Raw genomic sequence first — 21639 nt, 5'->3', positions numbered from 1 at the left:
TATGGAGGTAGGAAGTCTCCATAAAGTAGCTAAAACAAAGTTAGCTTGCGAAGGTTTGATTTTTTGGTATAGCGAAGCTCTACCTCTTACATTTTTCTGCACCTTCGCCAAAATAATCTGAATGTTAGTTGGATTGTTTTGAAACCGCCTATGGTTGCGCTCCATCCAAGTGCAATATACAGTCGCTAGGAAAGATACTTTGAGGAGTTTCGCTGCCAAATCTTTGCCTCTTGTTGCTCTAACCATCCATTGAAGCTACTCATTCCATCCCCATGCATTACGCCTGATCCCATGTTACGCAAGAATATTGTGCCAGATGCTACCTGTCCATTCGCATTGGAAGAAAAGGTGAGTCGTGTTCTCTATACTTGCCCTACAGAAGGGCAAGTATAGAGAACGTATACTTGCCCTATGGTTTTGGTTACATGTTAACATGACAAACATGTGGGGCGAACATGGCGTCCAACTGTGAGCCATGCCACCCTAACAAAAGAGCCATGTCAAATCCAACCCAATGTTCTACTGTCACCAACAAAATGATACGCTATTATCTGCTTACCGCTTCACGTATCGTAGTGCTTGGACATGCTATTATTATCATTGTTGTCTTTCGAAAATACTTGAAGCCCAAGGCACCCTGGGCTTTTGGCTTTGCCATTGATGGCATTTTCCCAAAGTGATCCAAATTTTTTTTTATCAAATACTCTTAACTCTTTCACAATGAACTATATAAGGCTAAAGTCCCTCGAGTAAGCTAAACCAAACGCAACCTAAAGCACGTATATCTCTGCGAATCAATTCCTGATACAATAAATCAATCTTTTGCAACTTAATTCTATTGCAAAGAAAAATAATTAGACTATATTTTAGTCATTGCACTTTTTTGTCTAGCTTTATTATCGATGAAAATGACAGATCTATCGCCAAAGGTGATCCTTTTAATGTACAAGAAATGAAAAAAACAAAAAAAAATAAAAATAAAAAAAGAATACTTATTTTCGAATAATATCATCAAGTTTGTTCTTTCTTTTTTAGCCAAGCAAGATAATTTTGGATAAAGTCCATCACACTTATCATTTCTCATCATTCTTATCTTACAACCATATAAGTAAGGAAAATAATTTCAAAGAAAATGGAGAAAAATAGGAGACAAATTTTTTTTATTTTTTATTTTTTTAACTTGTATATGGTTAAGATTTACGTGAGAACATTGAGATGATAAATAAGATTTTCTTTCCTTTCTTTTTATTGAATTTGGGCAGACATAGAAGTGATGAGTGAGGCAATGGTACACATAAAGGAGGACTTGAAGATAACCCACATGCATATGAAGCCATGACGGGGATGCTCAACATGTTCTCACTCCCCAGGTCAGCGATGGCGAGGCGGACCTCCAACTGGATCGATTGTCACTACAGGATCATGTTGGCGAGGGCAATCTTCTTCACTGAGCTCCTCCTCATGGGCTTCGCCCCAACTATGCTTCCTTCCTGTTGGGCTGCTTAACCAGTCTTGGCGTTGGCTACGCCCTTATGATTGCCATCTACATCGCTGAGGTCTTCCCTACCTTTTCCAGCGAGTTTAAGGTGAGGAAGTCGCGGGGAAAGGCAAGGAAGACCTCGGCCATGTAGTCAGCAATCGTAAGGGTATAGCCAATGCCATCACTAGTGAAGTGGCCCAATATGAAGGAGTCATAGTTGGGATCGAAGCCCAAAAGGAGGGGTAAGGTGAAGAAAATGGCCCCCGCCAACTCAATCATGTAGCGGCGGCCAATCCAATTGTAGGTTCACCTTGCCATCGCTGATCTGAGGAGCGATGGCAACACGTTAAGCATTCTCTGAAGACTTAACCTACATGTTAATTATTTTCAAGTCCTTCTTTATGTGTACCAACACCTCACTCATTACTCCTATGTTTTCCCAAATTCAAAAAATAAAAAGGAAAATCTTATTTATTATCACAATGTTCCCACGTAAATCTTAACTATATATACAAGACTTTGAAAAATAAAAATATTTTGTGCCCTATTTTCCTCCCTTTTTCTTTGAATTTATTTTCCTAATTTATGTGATTATAAGATAAGAATAATGAGAAATAATACGTGCGATGGACTATATCCAAAATTAATTTGCTTGGCTAAAAAAAGAAGAAAAAAGGTTGTGATGTTATCCAAAAATAATTATTTTTTTCTTTGCTTTTTTTCATTTCCTATACATTAAAAAGCTGACCATTTGCGGTAGTCTATCATTTTTATCAATAGTAAAGCTAGACGAAAAAAGTGAAATGACTAAGACATAACCTAATTGTTTTTTTGCGACAAAATTAAATTGCAAAAGATTGATTCATAGTATGGAAAATTGTTCGCAAAGATATATGTGTTTTAAAGTGCATTTGGTTCAGCTTTCCCGAAAAACTTTAGACTTTTAACAGCCCTTATGAAAAAGCTGAGTGTTTAATAAAAAAAAATTGGACCATTTTGGGAAATTACCATCGTTAGCAAAGTTGAAAGCCCAAGACTTCGAAGTCCCTAAAATTGAAACCGAAGTTTAATTTTGACTAATAGAAATTTCCTACTAAAGGTCTTCACTGATGCTATTAAATGCTAAAGATGAACTATTCCCTCAAAGTAGATCTAAGAGAAACGCTAACGATCTTTTATATCTTAAACCTTCATTACAACTGTCTTTCATTCTTGGTCAATTCGCTCGTCATGCTTCATCCACTCACTCGCGTCTGCACTGCCGGAACTCATTTATTCACATCATAGAACCCATGCATTTGGAAGCAAGTGTCATTTACATACAAAGAAAAGACGTGTACACCCAGAACACATGTAGGAAGAGAACGGATGTATTTGCATATACCGAAAATGCATTCACTCAAATGACACTTACACAGAGAAGACGCATTCGGCAAAACACAATCCGCGATCTAATATGTTAAGACAAACGCATACGCAAACATGTGAGGCATATTAAAATTGAGATTCTCGGAAATCAGCTCTAAAGTGATTAACGAACGATGACGAATTAGTGGAAATCAAAACCGGTTCAACATGAAACTATCACGGACGAATCGCAATCACGGCTGTAAGCTCTGACATGTACGATTTTCAAGCTAGCAAGAATTAGATTCTCAGCCTCTGTTTTTATTCTCGTACATCCAAAACAGAAGACACTCATTTCGATCTAGCAAAAGGTTAATACAAGCAGCGATGGCCGATCGGCTTTAAGAAAAAGAATAGCAAAAGGTGATTACCTTAGACTGCCGTTAGATCCTCTCAATCGGTATCGTTTTCCTCTCAGACTTCGATCAAATTACTCGGACTCAACCTAGCAGAACAGAGCAGAGATGCAATTACCTTGGAGATGCAGTAGGTGGTCACGAACAATGATCAAATCAAGAACTGAAGTCCTGGTAGCGTCTTCGCTGATGGCCAGCGCTGGGGAAGAAATCTCGGGTGAGATCTGAGTTTTGCCGACTTCCCCGCCATGGAACAGGGGCGAACAGAGAGGTCGCAGCATGGAGTTGAATGAAGCGAACGGTGATGGATGCAAGGGCTGTAAGTCGCCTGAAGTCGATGATGATGGAGGTCTGCAAAATCAAATAAACCAGTAAGAGCTTTCAAGGAACTCTCTGCAACTCCAAAACTGATGCTCTGTTTTCTCTTACTATCGATTGGGATGTCGATCGGAGGTGGTAAACGGCAGGTGTTGGTGTGAATTGGTGCCAGCGACCGAGACAGAAACGGTTTCTGATAGATTTTTTATTTGCTCTGGTGTTCTCGGGTGTGAATCGTATCCCCTCACGAATGCCCAAAAATCTCCTTCATAAGAGAACGGCTATCAGTTAGATGAGATGAGAGCGCTTCTCTCGGTCACCACCTACCTGTACGCATGCCGATCCGCTTGGCTTCGAACGGAAGATATGAAGAGAGAGAGAGAGAGAGGTCTGGAAGAAGAGAGTCTTATGGACGTCAGTCAGTTTATGAGAGCGATTCTCTCGGTTAGCAGCGGTAAGGCAGCCCGTAAATTTCAAGCGATCAACGTGGTTAGTATTCAAAATATAGCGACTCCAGTAAAAATGGATAGAGGTCATCTCCCTCCGTTTCAATTTTAATTTTGTCTTCTTGATTGCGAAGATGTGCAGATATAGATGTCAGCAGTGCAATCAGATGCCACAAACCAAACATTATCATACGGAGTTTTCGCAACCACAAATGATTAAAATGCCAAATACAAGATCATCATGCCTCACTTGGAAAACAAAGAAAAGAAGGCCTAACTCCAAAAATAAAAGAAGAATACTTATAATAATTATGTCAAATTCATCGGAATTATTATTCCTCGTTCATTCCCAGATCATTTTTTCTTTACCCGCGAACAAAAAGAAAATCCGTTCATTCCATTCTTTCGATTCACCTAATAAAAGCATGTAAAATTCTCCATTTCGTGCCGTTCTATCCTTTCTTCATTTTACTCTGTGGTACCAAACATAAAGTCCATTCTAACCTCAAAGAATTGCAAACCTGCGAAAAAAAGAAAAACAAAAAAACAACCTTAAAAAAAATGCAAAAAAAATTAGGTAGCCGCACTTGAAAACAACGAAGGCACATATGCACGAATGCACATGATCATCAAACGGGGACGCGCACCGTCCGATCGATTCGTACAGGCCGTTGGATGGAAACCCCCGAGCCCGAGCCTAGAGAGCGCCTTTCGAAATTCACAAATCCGGCCCCGTCCCGCTCCTCCCCTCACATTTCAGATTTCTCCAACTAAATTTGTTAGTCCAGTGCTTTAGAGTCAGTTTCTGTCACTGCTATCTATTGTGTAGTCATGCAGAGCAAGCTACTTGTTTTATCCGGGTAAAATGAATGATTCTACCAAAATTTCTCAAATAACTGAAGAGTGCAACAAAACCAAGAGGAGAAATGAAGAAAGAACAAGCGGAAGTAGGCAATTAAGGATGTCCCAAACGGTGATCATTAAATCAATCTTGCACGAGCTCCTCCAAAATCTGTCAAGATTACTAACAAGCGCAATCCTTGGCCCTAGCATTACGCTGTCTCGGATGACAAGATCCAACAGGAGAAAATATTAGTCTTTCCTGTGCCAATGTCGGTGAAGGGGGCAAAACTGATGTTAGAAGAGACTAATTAGATGATAATCCACTTGAGTTTACGCAGTGCGTGTCAGCATTTTGTCCATGGATAATAAAAATGAGTTACTTTGTAATTTCTCTCTTTTTCCATGTTAGCATCCATGTGGACGTTAACATTAGCAAAATGTTGTCCACATCACATGGTGATATCCATTATCCATGCTGTAAAATATTGTCAATGTTACGCTGCGATGCCATCTCGATAGTCATATCAGCTGGAGTTGGCAGGTTTGGTGTTGGAAGGACTTGATAGGACAATTTGTGAAAGTCAAATAACTCGATTAAGAAAATTACAAAGTATAGAGAGTTGATTATAAATATTGTTAAATATAGAGGGGAAAAGTAGAATTTTTTTTCCATCAAAACATCCCAAGGAATCGCTTCTCTCGCAAAGATTGAGTTCATATGGAGGGAAACGTGGGTGCTTTCTAGAATTGTTCTTTCTTGGGGCGAAACTTTTTGCTCCGGTGCATGGTGAGAATTTTTTTCTCAGTAATAGTGATTTTAGATTATTTATGGATAATTTTCTGAATCAATTCAGAGAATTAATAAGAGTAGGACACAATGGCGGAATGAGATTCGTGACCACTAACGGTCTAGTCATGTTAGTGGAAACAAGGGTCTTCGATCGTGATTTACTTTTGTAAGGGGATGGAAACTAAATTTTCTCACACTTATAGCGGAATAAAGCGCAATCAAATTTTAAAACTTTTGAATGGTGTAATAAAATCCTAAAGTTTGTCAAAGAATGCTATCGGATACTTCTACTAGAACCCTTCATTTGGAGCGACAAAAGAAATTCCAATGCGACTTTGTGTAATATTTTCGAGAATACTCGATGCTAGGCACCAATTAGCAAAATGGACAAAAAAATCGAAAAATTATTAGAGAAGGGTGGGAGATGGGGTGGCGCCGCTGCACCACTATAGACAGCGAGGGCGACCAACCCTCTCGCGGCCACTCACACAAGTACCATAGGCATTGCCATGAGGGCAAGCACCCTAGCACACGACCAACCCTCTCACGGCCACCTCGCACCACCATCCTGGTTGATGGGGAGCGCAAATGGGCCCTCGCTTGCCCATTGTGGGGCATGAGCCCGAACCGGTGGCCATGGAAAGTTTGGCCGCCCTCACAGAGACCTCAACGAGGCGGTGCTAGTCTCAGTATATGTTACTAATGAGGCACCCATTTGATACCACATCTTCGCCTCATTAGAGGTTGAGCACATAAGTCCTTATATGTTAACAAATGGGCAAAAAGCTATTATTCTTTTGGAGATAACTCAGGGACGCTAATAGTAAAAATCGAAGCCTTGGTGATTAGTGCCATGGAAAAAAGAGTTCACGAGCAAAAGGTTGAAGATGATGTAATTCGCGAAGAAAGATGATGAATATATGAGCGTTTGACTCAGAAGCATCCGTCTGAAGAAATAGGTCTTCCAATAATGTGACATGATGGATTTTAGAGGGGAAGTGGAAGTAAATGTCAAGAGACCAGGCGAGGCCAAGCGAGGCCGTGGGTCACCCTCATAGCCAAGGCAAGGGCGACCCTCGCCCGACACCGATGATGGCAAGCCTCGCCCATGCCTGGGCTAGCAAGGCTAGGTGAGGGCGGCTCTCGCCCGCCCAGGCAAGGGCGACCCTCCGCCGATGCCCGCTGAGGTCGCCGGCGATGGCCTGGAGAGGAAAAAGAAAAAAGAAAAGAAACGAAAAAAGGAAAAGAAAAAGAAAGTCAAAAAAATAAAAAAAAAATATACTTACAATTTTTTGGACTAAAATACTCCTTTCTCCGATGACCGGAATAGTCACCGGTCGGCCAAAAGTTCTTATTTGAGTCAATTTGGCCACTTTAGACCCTTATTTAAGACGATTTGATCACTTTAGGCTCTTATTTGAAAAAAATGATGATACTTCATGCCTTTAATTAAAATTTTCTCTAATAGTAACAATCCCTCTCATGTTATGTCAAGCGAACCACCAGCATTTTTGAGAATTTTCTTTTGACTTTTAATTTAACTAAAATATTCTTATCATTAGTGATCGGCTGAGTTGTCCAAGACTTGTTCTGCAAGCCGAATGTCACCGGTTTTTATTCTCCGGCCTATCCTCGATCTCAAAAAGTCTGAAATGAATTTTAACTTACCCACAAGAAGAATTGTGTTTGGGAATAATCTTTGGAGCTGACGGGGACGTTCTAAGGGTCGTCTCTTTTTTAATTTAAGCATCGGAGGCCGATCCAGGTCAAAAGCTCGAACGTCCATTCTCGCACGTTCGTGTGGGTTCCATTTCAAGGAAGAGGGCTTTTGACGGATTCCTTTAAATAGGTTCGCGCATTCACATGATTTCTTCTACATTTAAACACCACCGAAGACGCAAGTTCCAAGTCCGAGCAAGCAAAAAACCAGAGCGATACGAGAGACCTTTTGCGAGGGAAGCCCCCCCAAAATAAACATGGCAGAAACCAGTGGTTCCGGCTTGTCGGCGACCCAGTAGGACGTGTTCCTAAGTTTCAGAGGGCCTGACACTCGCGACACCTTCACTGACTGCCTCTACCAGACCATGCACAGGCAGGGGATCGTAGCCTACAGAGACAGCGAAGAACTTCATGCCGGTGATCGGATCAACGATCTCCTGACAGCGGTGGGCAACTCCAAGATCTGCATACCAGTCCTCTCCAGAGGTTACGCTTCGAGTGCTTGGTGCCTCCGCGAGCTCGCTCGTGTGACCAAGCTCCACGAATCAACTGGGAAGCCAGCAATCCTACCGATCTTCTTTGACGTCTCACCCTCCGACGTCAAGCTCAGGACGCAAGTGTACGTGGAGCACTCGGAGAAGCACGAGCGGAGGCACGGCGGCAAGATAAGGCAACAGTGGGAGGTGGCTCTGAGAAGAGTGGCTGAGATCAAGGGATGGGAAGTCCAGGGGAATCCGTAAGTAAATGCTTGTTAATGAAACTTTTTCAAGCTTCAGTTGAAATGCTCCTCTCTATGGATTCTTGTAAATGGCAGTGAAAACAAGCTGGAGGGGCTCAAAACTCGATATGAAATATATTGGTCCGTGTGTCGTATACAAACTGGTTTTTGGTATATGAGTGGTAAATTTCATTGCTCACCAGAAAAGCAAAAGGAAAAAAAAAAACAGAGCCAATTCACCAATTCTCATACCTAAGCAGGGCCATTTTGGCTAGTAATAGTTATATGAACGAATTTGATCTAATTCTAGAATGCCATATGTAATTCGGACCGCAAATAAACATCTTCTTTCTCAGAAATAGGGGTAAATTGTAAGTTTATTGGCATAACACCAGTCATAATTTTTCGAGTCTGTTGGACCAAAATTCTTTTGGCTTTATAGAATTTACCTGACACTTAAAATAATGATCCAACTCACATGCTATTCGGCTAGGAAGTAGTAGTGAGATTGTTATTTGATTTCTTACTCAAAGTGTTTGGTTTGTGGCAGACATGGAAAAGTCATTGATCTTGTTGTGACAGAGGCTCTGCGTAAGCTGAAAGTGAAACAAAGACCTTTGGACAGCAAATTGGTTGGGGTAGACAAACAAGCAGAAACCATAATGGAGTTGTTAGATGTTGACTCCGGCACTGGTGTGCTTTTGGTTGGAATCCATGGAATGGGCGTGATCAGTAAAACTACTCTCGCTAAGATTGTTTTCAATGAATTATGTCCTCGCTTTGATGGCCAATGCAGCTTCATTGATAGCATCCGAGAATCATCAAACAGATGTGGCCTAGTAGATCTGCAGAAACAGTTGGCATCCGACATCTTCGGTCCTAGATTTGTAGAAGAATTTACCGACTCCGATGCATGGATAAATAGCATAAGAAGTAGAGGTGGTGCTAAGAAAGTTATCATTGTTCTAGACAATCTAGACAAGAAAGAACAGCGTGAGAAACTACCCGGGGGGGTGGCCCTAAAACTTTTGGTTCTAGGAGTATTATAATCATTACAACAAGGGATAGACGGATTCTAGATGAAGAGGAGGGAATCTTAGCGTATGAAGTAAAGGAAATGAATGATGATAAAGCGCTAGAGCTTTTCGGTGTGCATGCCTTTAATAGCGTCTCTCCTCCTGATACTCATCAAAGTCTCTCTCAAGAAGCTGTATCTATGACCAGGGGACTCCCATTGGCTCTTGAGGTCATAGGTTCCTATCTTCGTCGCAAAGGAGAAAAAATATGGGAAGAAATGCTAGAGAGGTTGAAGAAAGCACCTGATAATCATGTCCAGGATAAGTTGAAGATAAGTTACGATGCATTAGGATATAGGAAAAAGGAAATTTTTCTCGACATCGCATGCTTTTTCATAAATGAAAAGAAATCAAGGGCAACCTATTTCTGGATGCTTGCGATTTATCCCCACGTATCGCATTGGAAGAACTTACCGATTTGTGTCTAATTAAAATTGTTGATGGCGATGCTATATGGATGCATGATCAGCTGAGGGACCTTGGAAGAGATATTGTTTGCCAAGAATGTACCCAGAATTTGACAAGGCTCAATAGGTTGTGGAATGGCAAAGAAGCTTCGGAAGTAGTAAAGTCGAAAGAGGTAATGTCATGCCCCGAACCCCTTCGAGCACGCGACACGCTTCTCTGGTTGAATGATGCGACATCCCAGGGTATCGCCGACCCAAATTAAACTTATTAGAGATTTATATCAACAGCGGAAACCACCAATACCCGGACGATAATAACTGGGGTAATTAGGGAGAATGCACATATTCCTTTCTCATTCAAACTTATATAATATCCACAATTACAAAACCACATATATACAAGCACACAGCACCGCCACACAACATACCACCGATATCAAAAGGATCGATAACCTGGGTACCCTATCACCAAAATAGTACGCTTCAAAAGCCTATTTCACAACCCCTACACTTGCTCCTACGCCCTCTACTTGGCGTCCTCTTCGAGTCTGATTCTTCGTCCTCTGAATCTGAATCCTCCTGAGTCTCCTGCTTGTCTGTCGGGTACTCTACCACGTTAATGTCGGTGTGCAACGGTATTTCAAAACGCTGCGACGGCGGCGGAAGGTTCAAAGTTCAAACCGGGGTTCTGAAATATTTGGTTGAAACAACCATGAGATTACATCTCAATAAGTACACCCCTAAACCCCACCTAGGCTATCACGTACCTCCAAACAACACATACCTGACACAAACAACCGATCATACTAACAATCACACGCGAACCTACCTGAGATTGTTCATACACCTCCCTGCACGTCAGATAATAATACAGCCAACATGCCACAATGATGCATCATTCATGTCGCAACACCAAAGCATGTAATATGAATTCACATGCATCAATGCACCACAATCGCGCGTGCCTCGATTATAAAGCAAAACCCACTTGGGCACGTCCCATACCATGCCTAGCAGTTTTCACCCATAATCGAGCACTACATCACACGATACAATCACACTCGCACACTAACTCACGCCATGCGTCAACTTTCGCAATCCTCACACATCAAACCAAGTCCAGCTCATTCCCAACTTTTCCACCACTACCGCGCCCGCGTAAAACGCATCAGGCCAACGGTCTTCTGACCTAGTCAAGCATCGTCACCCCGTTGGGCCGGGCATCGTCACCCCGTCGAGCCGGGCATCGTCACCTCGTCAGGGACGGCATCGTCCCGCGTAAACGAACACGCCTCAGGACGGAATCCTACACTCAACTTGCCTTCACTACCACGCCCACGTAAAACGCATCAGGCCAACGGTCTTCTGACCTCGTCAGGCATCGTCACCCCGTCGGGCCGGGCATCGTCACCTCGTCAGGGATGGCATCGTCCCGCGTAAACGAACACGCCTCAGGACGGACTCACTCCGCGTAAACGAACACGCCTCAGGGTACCACTTTTCCAACCATTCCAATCATCTCATACTATCGTACCACACGTGCCACACGGTCACACATCACACACGGCCACACAATCCCACGCCACGCATGCCTTACGCCAACACACATTACCATCACACAATCACGCCACACGGCCACACATACTTGGCACGCGGTCACACACAATTTCTCGCTCATAAAAATGAACATCCATAGAATCAGTGTAAATCTGGACAGTTTACACAGTGACCGAAATCCCATCAAAATAAATAGTAAATGAACACCAAAAATTCTAAATTTTGTATATATCATAAAAAACATCTTGATAAACATTTCTTATGAAGAACACGAAATCCGGTTCAATCTGTAACCATGTCTTTTTGTCCTTCGAAATCAGACCAGAATCAGTTCGCTTTAACAGACTATTTTGTCCTCAAAATACATTTCTTTCAACACCCAAATCACATTGAAAAGCTTTGAAATTTTTATATGTCATAGAAAAGAAAGTCATAAACAACTTTTGTGAAGGAAGTTTATTGAAAATAGATCTGAAAAATTTTATAAAAATTCGGCAAGACAAGAAGGTCGGGATGAACAGTGTTCCGGGCAGTTTTAATACGGTCCGAAAATGGATTTTCGTGCGACCCAAATGGCCTCCAAAAATTCCAAATTTAAAATATGTTATACTTCAAGATGTTGGGAACAACTTTCATGAAGAAAACTTCCTCAAATTCGGCCCAAAAAATTCTCCAAAAAAATAGCAAACCGGACGGGTACAGTAACCGCGAATCCGAGAATCACACCAAACCTCACGGATTCAATCCCTAATTGATTTCTACCGAGTTTCAACCTCCAAAACTCATTCCACCATGTCCAAACTAACATCCAACAGCCACATGAACATCATGAACACAACAAGGGATCAAGCTCTCCTCTAATCCATCTATAATCACTTCCATCAACCTCTAAACTACCCTAAACCGCGTCTAACGAGTCCGTTAATACCCGATATCCTAAATAGAGTTTAGGGCGTGACTTACCCGAACTCTAGACTAACTCGGCTAGAGCGGGAAGGGGGAACGGTTGGCCGGCGGCTCACGGCGGTGGCAGCTTGCTCCTGCGAGCAGCTCCGGCGGTGATCCTCACGGCCGAGCAAAAGGGGGAAATGGTTCGGTGAGGGAGAGAGGAGAGCTCTCGGTGGGGAGGGGGCTGCCGTGAGGTGAGGGAGAGAATGAGGAGAGAGAGTGTGGTCTTGACTTAAATAATCAAATTTTGACCAAACTTTCCAAATTCCAATTTTACCCCTAAAACACTTGGTCCTCATTAATCCAAGCCAAAATATCAAATGAAGCTTTGGTCCAATCTTTTGGGGTTGATATTTATCCACAATTAATCCCCAAATTTAATTTCCAAAATCCCCAAAATTCGGAATACCCAAAAATAGGCCTAGGGGCAAAATCGTAATTTTCCGGTCCCGGGTCGAAATTCCATTTTTCGACGATACCAACCCCAAATGTGTGTGGCCAACATAATATGGTGTTGGAATCGCGAAAATAGTCGCACAGGCCCTCGAAAATCGACATCGAAGTCCGGGTCCAATTTCGTGACCAAAACTCGCTAAATTTCCAATTTCAGGGTCTCTCACTAACGGGCGGCTATTTAGGGGTTACGCGTATCGACCTAGGGTTATCCGAGTCATGACGGTCCCGATCATTGAGAGGATGAGAAATTATCACTAGTCCCAGAGGTCGCGATCGTTCGGTTCAAGTTCAGGACTGGTTGGCCACGTGCACTTTCGGTCGGGCAGAATCACCTGCGATCCGATTGTACATCGTTGGCCTTGGCCAAACCAAATCCATCACTTTTCCTAAGATCGGTCCACGTCGGCCCAAAATATTCCCTCATCATTTCTCGTGATCAGTGTCCGATTCACGATCGGGTCCCTGGTCCACGTATCGTTTTTCCCCAGTTAGTCATACCCCATTGGTTAGTATCCCGAGAGTGATCAGCTCTGGGCGAGACTTACTAAAATGAAATGCGAAATAATGTTAATTTTATTGATCCCGGAATTACGTCGAAATTCGGGCTGTTACAGGTAAAGTACAATTATGATCCATATAGTATTAATTGTACAATTATTTTCCTAAAATCCATTTAAAAGTTTCCTTTTGGCCATTCTGAACGAATGTTTACAAGGTCATACTCATTGATGGTTTCTATTGGCAGAGAAAGGATAAAGTTAGAGCACTCAATCTAGTTGGAAATTGTTGGGATCTCATCAGCATTGTGGATGAAGACCTTGAAAAGTTGCCAAATCTGAAATTCCTCAAGAAGGGACTTTTGTTGGAGACGGCAGCAATTATCTCCCGGAGCTAAGATGGCTCTCTTGGGATTCTAGTTGTGGACATAGCAGAATGATCAATTTGCACTTGAAAAATCTAGTAGTTCTTCAACTTTCAGACCATGCAAACACCGTCAACTGGGGTGGATTGAACATTTTGAAGGTGTAAATTTGCACTTTTGTTCTCTCGACATAGACATAGTATTCTCCCTGAGATCCTCTGATAAAATTGTAGCAACTTTTGCGGATGGCAAACAAATTGAAAGTTCTTTGTCTCTCATTTTGTGGAGGATTGAAACGGACTCCAGACTTTTTTGGATGCCTGAGTTTGGAGAGACTCTTTATTTCTGTCCAAACTTGCAAGAAGTCGACCCCTCTATTGGGAAGCTAAAAGGTCTTACTCACTTGGACATTATTGACTGTCGGAATCTTTGGACTTTGCCCGAAGAGAATGGAGAACTAGTGGAGCTGAAGCACTTCTCTTTAAAAAGGTGCGAAAAAATGGAGTAACTTCCATAATCTTGCGGGAAATTAGCATCATTGTCTGTGTTGGATATATTAGGCACCAAAATTGCAAGTTTATATGATTCTATTGTCAATGCAAAACACCTGTCATTCTTTGATCTGTCACGCATGCCAATTGTGCAATTTTCAATTTCCATTGGCAAGCTTACGCAACTCAAGTTCCTTTCATTCGATGACTGTGAAAGTTTGAGTGAGCTTCCAGAATCAATAGGCAACTTGACATCATTACAGGAGTTAAATATCTCAAGGACAAAGACTGTTGAGTTATCTGATTCGATAGAAAATCTCAAGCAATTGAAGGTGATGAGGATGGAACATAGTCTAATAAGGAGGTGACCTACCAGTATTGGAATGCTAGAGAGGGTGGAGAATCTCCATGCCTCTAGTTGTGGACAACTTGCAGGCGGACTTCCCACTGAAATTGGCAAACTATCATGTTTAACTATTCTCGACATATCACATACTTGTGTTTGTGCAGTTCCGACGTCAATCAAATCCCTCACGCAACTCCAAAAGCTGAATTTAAACAATTGTAATGAGCTTCAACAATTCCCAAAGCTACCCTCGAGTTTGAATTATCTATATGTTGAATCGACATCATTGCGGTTAGTTCCGGATCTCAATAACCTCACGAATCTAGCGGAATTGACTTTGTCTAACGGCTTTGGACAAGCACCTGCTCAGGCATCAAACCCAATGCGAACTCTTCAATTGCAATGGGTTGGAAAGTTATCTAACCCAGAAAAGTTGAGCTGGGGCCTTTCAGATGTTCCTGTGCCGTTAGCGGAGTTGAGTTGCCTACCTCGACTTGGAGAACTCACTTTATCCTGCACCAACAGTTTCGACTCAATAGTTGTTGGGCCACAAGTTTCCAACTTGAAAAATTTGTCCAGATTGTGTCTTTATAGCAGTCCACTGAGGGAAATTCAACTCGATGGGCTTGAAATATTGAGAGTTTTGCTGGTGACCAATTGCTAGTTTATCGAGGGATTGTCAATTATTTCATCAAGCATGAGGAAGCTCATGAAATGAGCGTTCAAGGTTGCCCAAAGCTACTTGAAATTCGATTTCTCAGTACGATGGAATCAATGGAGAGACTTAGCGTTGGATGGTCCAGTTCCGTGAGAGGGTTGTGGGGTTTATCAAACGCGAAGAAGCTGAAGACTTTACTTTTCCAAATGTGCGATGGGCTGCTGGTTGTTGAGGGCCTTAATGAATTGGAGCTTTTGAGAAGTTTGCATTGTGACGGGTGTGAATCGTTGGAAAGTTTGATTGATGTATCCATCTCATAGATACCAAATGAATGCAAGTTAGAAGTAAAGAATTGCACGAAACTAGGAGATCATTACGGTTTCTAGCAAAAGAGGGGATGACATGGCCGTCCTTTTACCCGAAGGATGCAGTCTCAAGCCAACCAAAAGTCAACTCTCAAAAGTCCTCTTGGATATCGCTCTTGTACTACTCATCACTAGCTAAAGAACCTGAAAAGGATTGAAAGGAATAGGGTGAGCAACCACAACTCTTTGAGTAATACATTTCTTCCAAACAGATCGAACATTCACTATGAATCGTTATAAAACAATATCATAACTCCTCATCTCAAATTCAATATACGATATAAGTAAAATATTGAAAATATATAATAACTTTCCAATAAAAATCTATACGTCCAAGATCAATCATCAAAACTTATTCAACAATAACAAATAATCATCAATGGTCTATTCTATTGATTAATCTCATCAATCACACATCGATGGTCCATTCCATCGACTAATCTGATGCTTATCATCAAATTATGGTCATGTTTAATACCATGACAAAGGCGACCAAGTTTACCTCCCTTAGCTAGGTCTACCACCTATATAGCCGGCGGTTCGGCCTAAAAGGACGTCCTAACATTATGGATACTCCCCCCTCAATGGGTTCTCGTCATAGCGATATGAGCCATATCAACCAAAACATTTCTCCAACAACGCACAATCAACACTAGAAAGTTATTTCATAAACCGGTTTTACAAACCGAATCACATAACTTTTCACAATTCCATTTATCAATTAAAATACATTTCATAAAATATTTCGTCATCAATACGAACTACTTTTGGAAATTCCTTTCCCTAAACATTTAACCAAAACATTTACAATTGGTCATTTTAGACCACTGCATAAAACATTCTCAATCCTTTTTCAATCAACTAAAACGGTAGTAAAATTTCGATCCAATTTATACAAGAAACATACTCTTAATAACTCATACTATATTAAAATGCTACCATTTTCAAAATATGAGTTTGTAAATTCATGGAGGAAATAGTATCACTCACCTAGGAATGCTTCAAAACCAAACAACAACGCTCACTCGAACCGACGATCTCGTAATCCTAACAATTAAACGAGAATCGACGTCAAAACTAAGTAAAATACTACGATAACTACAAAACGGCTAAACGACGCTTAATTGCTAAAGAAACAAGTCAAAGGCGCCCACAAAACGCTAGTCAAAAGCGATTATCTAAAGCCATCCGCAACGTGGAGCTTGAATGCGAAACTTGATCGCGCCATAACTCCCTCCACCAAACCCCATTCCAAGCGAGCCTATAGTCAAAAGAAAGCCCATTCAAAGAACTACAAGAACTCCAACTTGGCCGACCCAAAATCGAGCCGAAAACCGATGAAAATCAGCCTAAAAGCCGCTGGTCGCGCACTGTTCTCCACGCGCGCGCAACTTCAAAAATTCGTATCCGGCAAACTGTAAACCCAAATCGGGTTCCGTAAAATCCCACAGCCCCGCAACACTCTAAACTACCAATTCTATATATATATTCATTGCTCAATAACTCAAAAATCGGATTTGACTGCTCGAATAACACATAATTCCGAAATATGACCCTTAACTTCCAAAATTACTTCGATTAGACAAACAATTGGCTCGAATACTTACTAGGCGTTGCGATTCATAGTTGATTCGGCTAGTTGGAGTGTCCGGGTTGTCTACGCGTGTCAATTTCTCTATCCTCTATTCTTTCCCTCTTTCCTTCTTCACGGTCGCGCGTCTTCTCCAGCTTTCTTCGTTTATTCTGCTGGCTTCTGCGTTTCATTTGTTGAAGCAGAAATAAATTGGCTGGGCTTGGGCTTTTAAGAGACATGGCTGGGTTTTTATGGGCCCAAATATTACAACTGGTCCTGTAACTGTCTTGGATATTTGGGCAGTTACTATTCATGTGAGCTAATGATGTTTCTTGAGTAGTTCGCTAGTAATATCTGTTGTACCTAGCTGCCAGTAATGGTTTGCTGATGGGTTTGGCTTCCCAGCTTAGTTGATGAAGAAATGAATTTAACTTACCCGTAAAAAAAATTGTATTTGGGAATATATTTCGAGCTTGACAGGGACAAACGTCTTTTCTGAACAGGGACAATCTATTCGGCTAGGAAGTAGTAGTGAGATTGTTATTTGATTTCTTACTCAAAGTGTTTGGTTTGTGGCAGACATGGAAAAGTCATTGATCTCGTTGTGACAGAAGCTCTGCGTAAGCTGAAAGTGAAACAAAGACCTTTGGACAGCAAATTAGTTGGGGTAGACAAACAAGCAGAAACCATAATGGAGTTGTTAGATGTTGACTTTGGCACTGGTGTGCTTTTGGTTGGAATCCATGGAATGGGCGTGATCGGTAAAACTACTCTCGCTAAGATTGTTTTCAATGAATTATGTCCTCGCTTTGATGGCCAATGCAGCTTCATTGACAACATCCGAGAATCATCAAACAGATGTGGCCTAGTAGATCTGCAGAAACAGTTGGCATCCAACATCTTCGGTCCTAGATTTGTAGAAGAATTTACCAACTCCGATGCATGGATAAATAGCATAAGAAGTAGAGGTGGTGCTAAGAAAGTTCTCATTGTTCTAGACAATCTAGACAAGAAAGAACAACGGGAGAAACTACCCGTGGGGGGGAGGGGGGGGGGGGGGGTGGCCTAAAACTTTTGGTTCTAGGAGTATTATAATCATTACAACAAGGGATAGATGGATTCCAGATGAAGAGGAGAGAATCTTAGCGTATAAAGTAAAGGAAATGAATGATGATAAAGCACTAGAGCTTTTCAGTTTGCATGCCTTTAATAGCGTCTCTCCTCCTGATACTCATCAAAGTCTCTCTCAAGAAGTTGTATCTATGACCAGGGGACTCCCATTGGCTCTTGAGGTCATAGGTTCCTATCTTTGTCACAAAGGAGAAAGAAATGGGAAGAAATGCTAGAAAGGTTGAAGAAAGCACCCGATAATCATGTCCAGGATAAGTTGAAGATAAGTTACGATGCATTAGGATATAGGAAAAAAGAAATTTTTCTTGACATCGCATGCTTTTTCATAAATGAAAAGAAATCAATGGCATCCTATTTCTGGATGCTTGCGATTTATCCCCACGTATCGCATTGGAAAAACTTACCGATTTGTGTCTAATTAAAATTGTTGATGGCGATGCTATATGGATGCATGATCAGCTGAAAGACCCTGGAAGAGATATTGTTTGCCAAGAATGTACCCATAATTTGACAGGCCTCAGTAGGTTGTGGAATAGCAAAGAAGCTCCGGAGGTAGTAAAGTCGAAAGAGGTAAAGTAAAGTTATGATCCTTATGGTATTAATTGTACAATTATTTTCCTAAAACCCATTTAAAAGTTTCCTTTTGGCCATTCTGAACGACTGTTTACAAGGTCATACTCATTGATGGTTTCTATTGTCTGAGAAAGGATAAAGTTAGAGCACTCAATCTAGTTGGAAATTATTGGGATCTCATCAGGATTGTGAATGAAGACCTTGAAAAGTTGCCAAATCTGAAATTCCTCAAGAAGGGACTTTTGTTGGAGACGGCAACAATATCTCCCGGAGCTAAGATGGCTCTCTTGGGATTCTAGTTGTGGACATAGCAGAATGATCAATTTGCACTTGAAAAATCTAGTAGTTCTTCAACTTTCAGACCATGCAAACACCGTCAAATGGGGTGGATTGAACATTTTGAAGGTGTGAATTTGTACTTTTGTTCTCTCGACATAGACATAGTATTCTCTCTGAGATCCTCTCTGATAAAATTATAGCAACTTTTGGGGATGGCAAACAAATTGAAAGTTCTTTGTCTCTCATTTTGTGGAGGATTGAAACGGACTCCGGACTTTTCTGGATGCCTGAGTTTGGAGAGACTGTCTTTGTATTTCTGTCCAAACTTGCAAGAAGTTGACCCCTCTATTGGGAAGCTAAAAGGTCTTACTCACTTGGACATTATTGACTGTCGGAATCTTTGGACCTTGCCCGAAGAGATTGGAGAACTGGTGGAGCTGAAGCACTTCTCTTTAAAAAGGTGCGAAAAAATGGAGAAACTTCCATACTCTTGCGGGAAATTAGCATCATTGTCTGTGTTGGATATATCAGGCACCAAAATTACAAGTTTATATGATTCTATTGGGGAGAAGAACACTAGAAATGCCAAAACTTGTGTACGGCGCTCACTTTAGTACCAAAAGTTTTCGCCGGCTCACTTAAGTGCCAAATCGGAGGAAAAACAATCACTTAAGTGCCAACGGCGAGAAATTCCAGCCAAATTAATACGTGGCTTTTATAATTAAAATTTTAAACCGAGTTGGAATTTTTTTTTTAAAAAGTCGGTCTACATGGCATTTCCACGTGTATAATTCGATTTTTAAAATATTTTTTCTGAAATTTTTTCCTTCTTTTCTTTTTTCTTTTTCTTTCTTCTTCTTCTTCTACCTTGCGTCACCGCCGATGACCGGAGGCCGGCCTCGCCGTCGCTGCTAGGTTTGGCGACGGCGAGGCCGGCCTCGCCATGGCCGAGCGAGGCTCGACCTCGCCCAACCATGGCGAGGCTGACCTCACCATCGCCAAACCCAGCGACGGCGAGGTCGGCCTCGCTGTCGCTGAGGCCAAGCGGCCGGCCGTGGCCGGTGGCCGGCCTCCGATCACCGGCGATGACCGAAGAAGAAGAAGAAAAAAAAAGAAAAAAGAAAAGAAAGAAAAAAAAATTCAAAAAAAATATTTAAAAAATCCAAGTGTGCATGCTAAACTACGTCGTTTTGATGTGTACATGCTGACTGAGCATGTTGACTCAACCTCCGGCGAGCCACATCGGCTTCAAAAATTAATAAAAAAATGCCACGTCGGATTTCCGGCCAAACTGACCGGAGTTGACACTTAAGTGATCGTTTTTCAAAATATTTGGCACTAAAGTGAGCGCCGTACACAAGTTTTGGCACTTCTGCTATTCTTCTCCCGATTCTATTGTCAATGCAAGACACCTGTCATTCTTTGATCTGTCACGCACGCCAATTGTGCAATTTTCAATTTCCATTGGAGAGCTTATGCGACTCAAGTTCCTTTCATTCGATGACTGTGAAAGTTTGAGTGAGCTTCCAGAATCAATAGGCAACTTGACATCATTACAGGAGTTCAATATATCAAGGACAAAGATTGTTGAGTTACCTATTTCGATAAAAAATCTCAAGCAATTGAAGGTGATGAGGATGGAACATAGTCTAATAAGGAGGTTACCTACCAGTATTGGAATGTTAGAGAGGCTGGAGAATCTCCATGCCTCTAGTTGTGGACAACTTGCAGGCGAACTTCCCACTGAAATTGGCAAACTATCATGTTTAACTATTCTCGACATATCACATACTTGTGTTTGTGTAGTGCCGACGTCAATCAAATCCCTCACGCGACTCCAAAAGCCGAATTTAAACAATTGTAATGAGCCTCAACAGTTGCCAAAGCTACCCTCGAGTTTGAACTATCTATATGTTGAATCGACATCATTGCGGTTAGTTTCGGATCTCAATAACCTCACGAATCTAGTGGAATTGACTTTGTCTAACGGCTTTGGACAAGCACCTGCTCAGGCATCAAACCCAATGCGAACTCTTCAATTGCAATGGGTTGGAAAGTTATCTAACCGAGAAAAGTTGAGCTGGGGCCTTTCAGATGTTCCTGTGCCGTTAACGGAGCTGAGTTGCCTACCTCGACTTGGAGAACTCACTTTATCCTGCACCAACAGTTTCGACTCAATAGTTGTTGGGCCACAAGTTTCCAACTTGAGAAATTTTTCCAGATTGTGTCTTTATAGCAGTCCACTGAGGGAAATTCAACTTGATGGGCTTGAAATATTGAGAGTTTTGCTGGTGACCAATTGCTAGTTTATCGAGGGATTGTCAATTATTTCATCAAGCATGAGGAAGCTCATGAAATGAGCGTTCAAGGTTGCCCAAAGCTACTTGAAATTCGATTTCTCAGTACGATGGAATCAATGGAGAGACTTAGCGTTGGATGGTCCAGTTCCGTGAGAGGGTTGTGGGGTTTATCAAACGCGAAGAAGCTGAAGACTTTACTTTTCCAAATGTGCGATGGGCTGCTGGTTGTTGAGGGCCTTAATGAATTGGAGCTTTTGAGAAGTTTGCATTGTGACGGGTGTGAATCGTTGGAAAGTTTGATTGATGTATCCATCTCAAAGATACCAAATGAATGCAAGTTAGAAGTAAAGAATTGCACGAAACTAGGAGATCATTACGGTTTCTGCAGGTGCTACAAAGAGACGATTCTTTACAGGATGAGGAAGACATTCAATGGAGGTGCGCCTTCCTACTTTGCTTAACTTTTTCTCATATATTTTTATTTTTCAGAAACGCACGTAGTAGGCATTACTTTTCGTCATTTTCGCTTGTTCCGTTTGC

At 41.7% G+C, this 21639-nt stretch overlaps 2 pseudogenes; both read left to right on the top strand.

The window, feature by feature from the left end:
* Positions 1-7616: 7616 nt before the first annotated feature.
* Positions 7617-8917, top strand: LOC115662364 (disease resistance protein L6-like; annotated as a pseudogene).
* Positions 8918-9123: 206 nt separating this feature from the next.
* LOC115665821 (disease resistance protein L6-like) lies at positions 9124-21159 on the top strand (annotated as a pseudogene).
* Positions 21160-21639: the final 480 nt, after the last annotated feature.

Source organism: Syzygium oleosum, unplaced genomic scaffold (assembly GCF_021117445.2).
Source record: "Syzygium oleosum isolate NSW1041296 unplaced genomic scaffold, Sole_v2.1 Sole_v2.44, whole genome shotgun sequence".
Lineage (NCBI taxonomy): Eukaryota > Viridiplantae > Streptophyta > Magnoliopsida > Myrtales > Myrtaceae > Syzygium > Syzygium oleosum.
The sequence above is the reverse complement of the archived record's forward strand: the minus strand, read 5'-3'. Positions and strand labels throughout refer to the sequence as shown.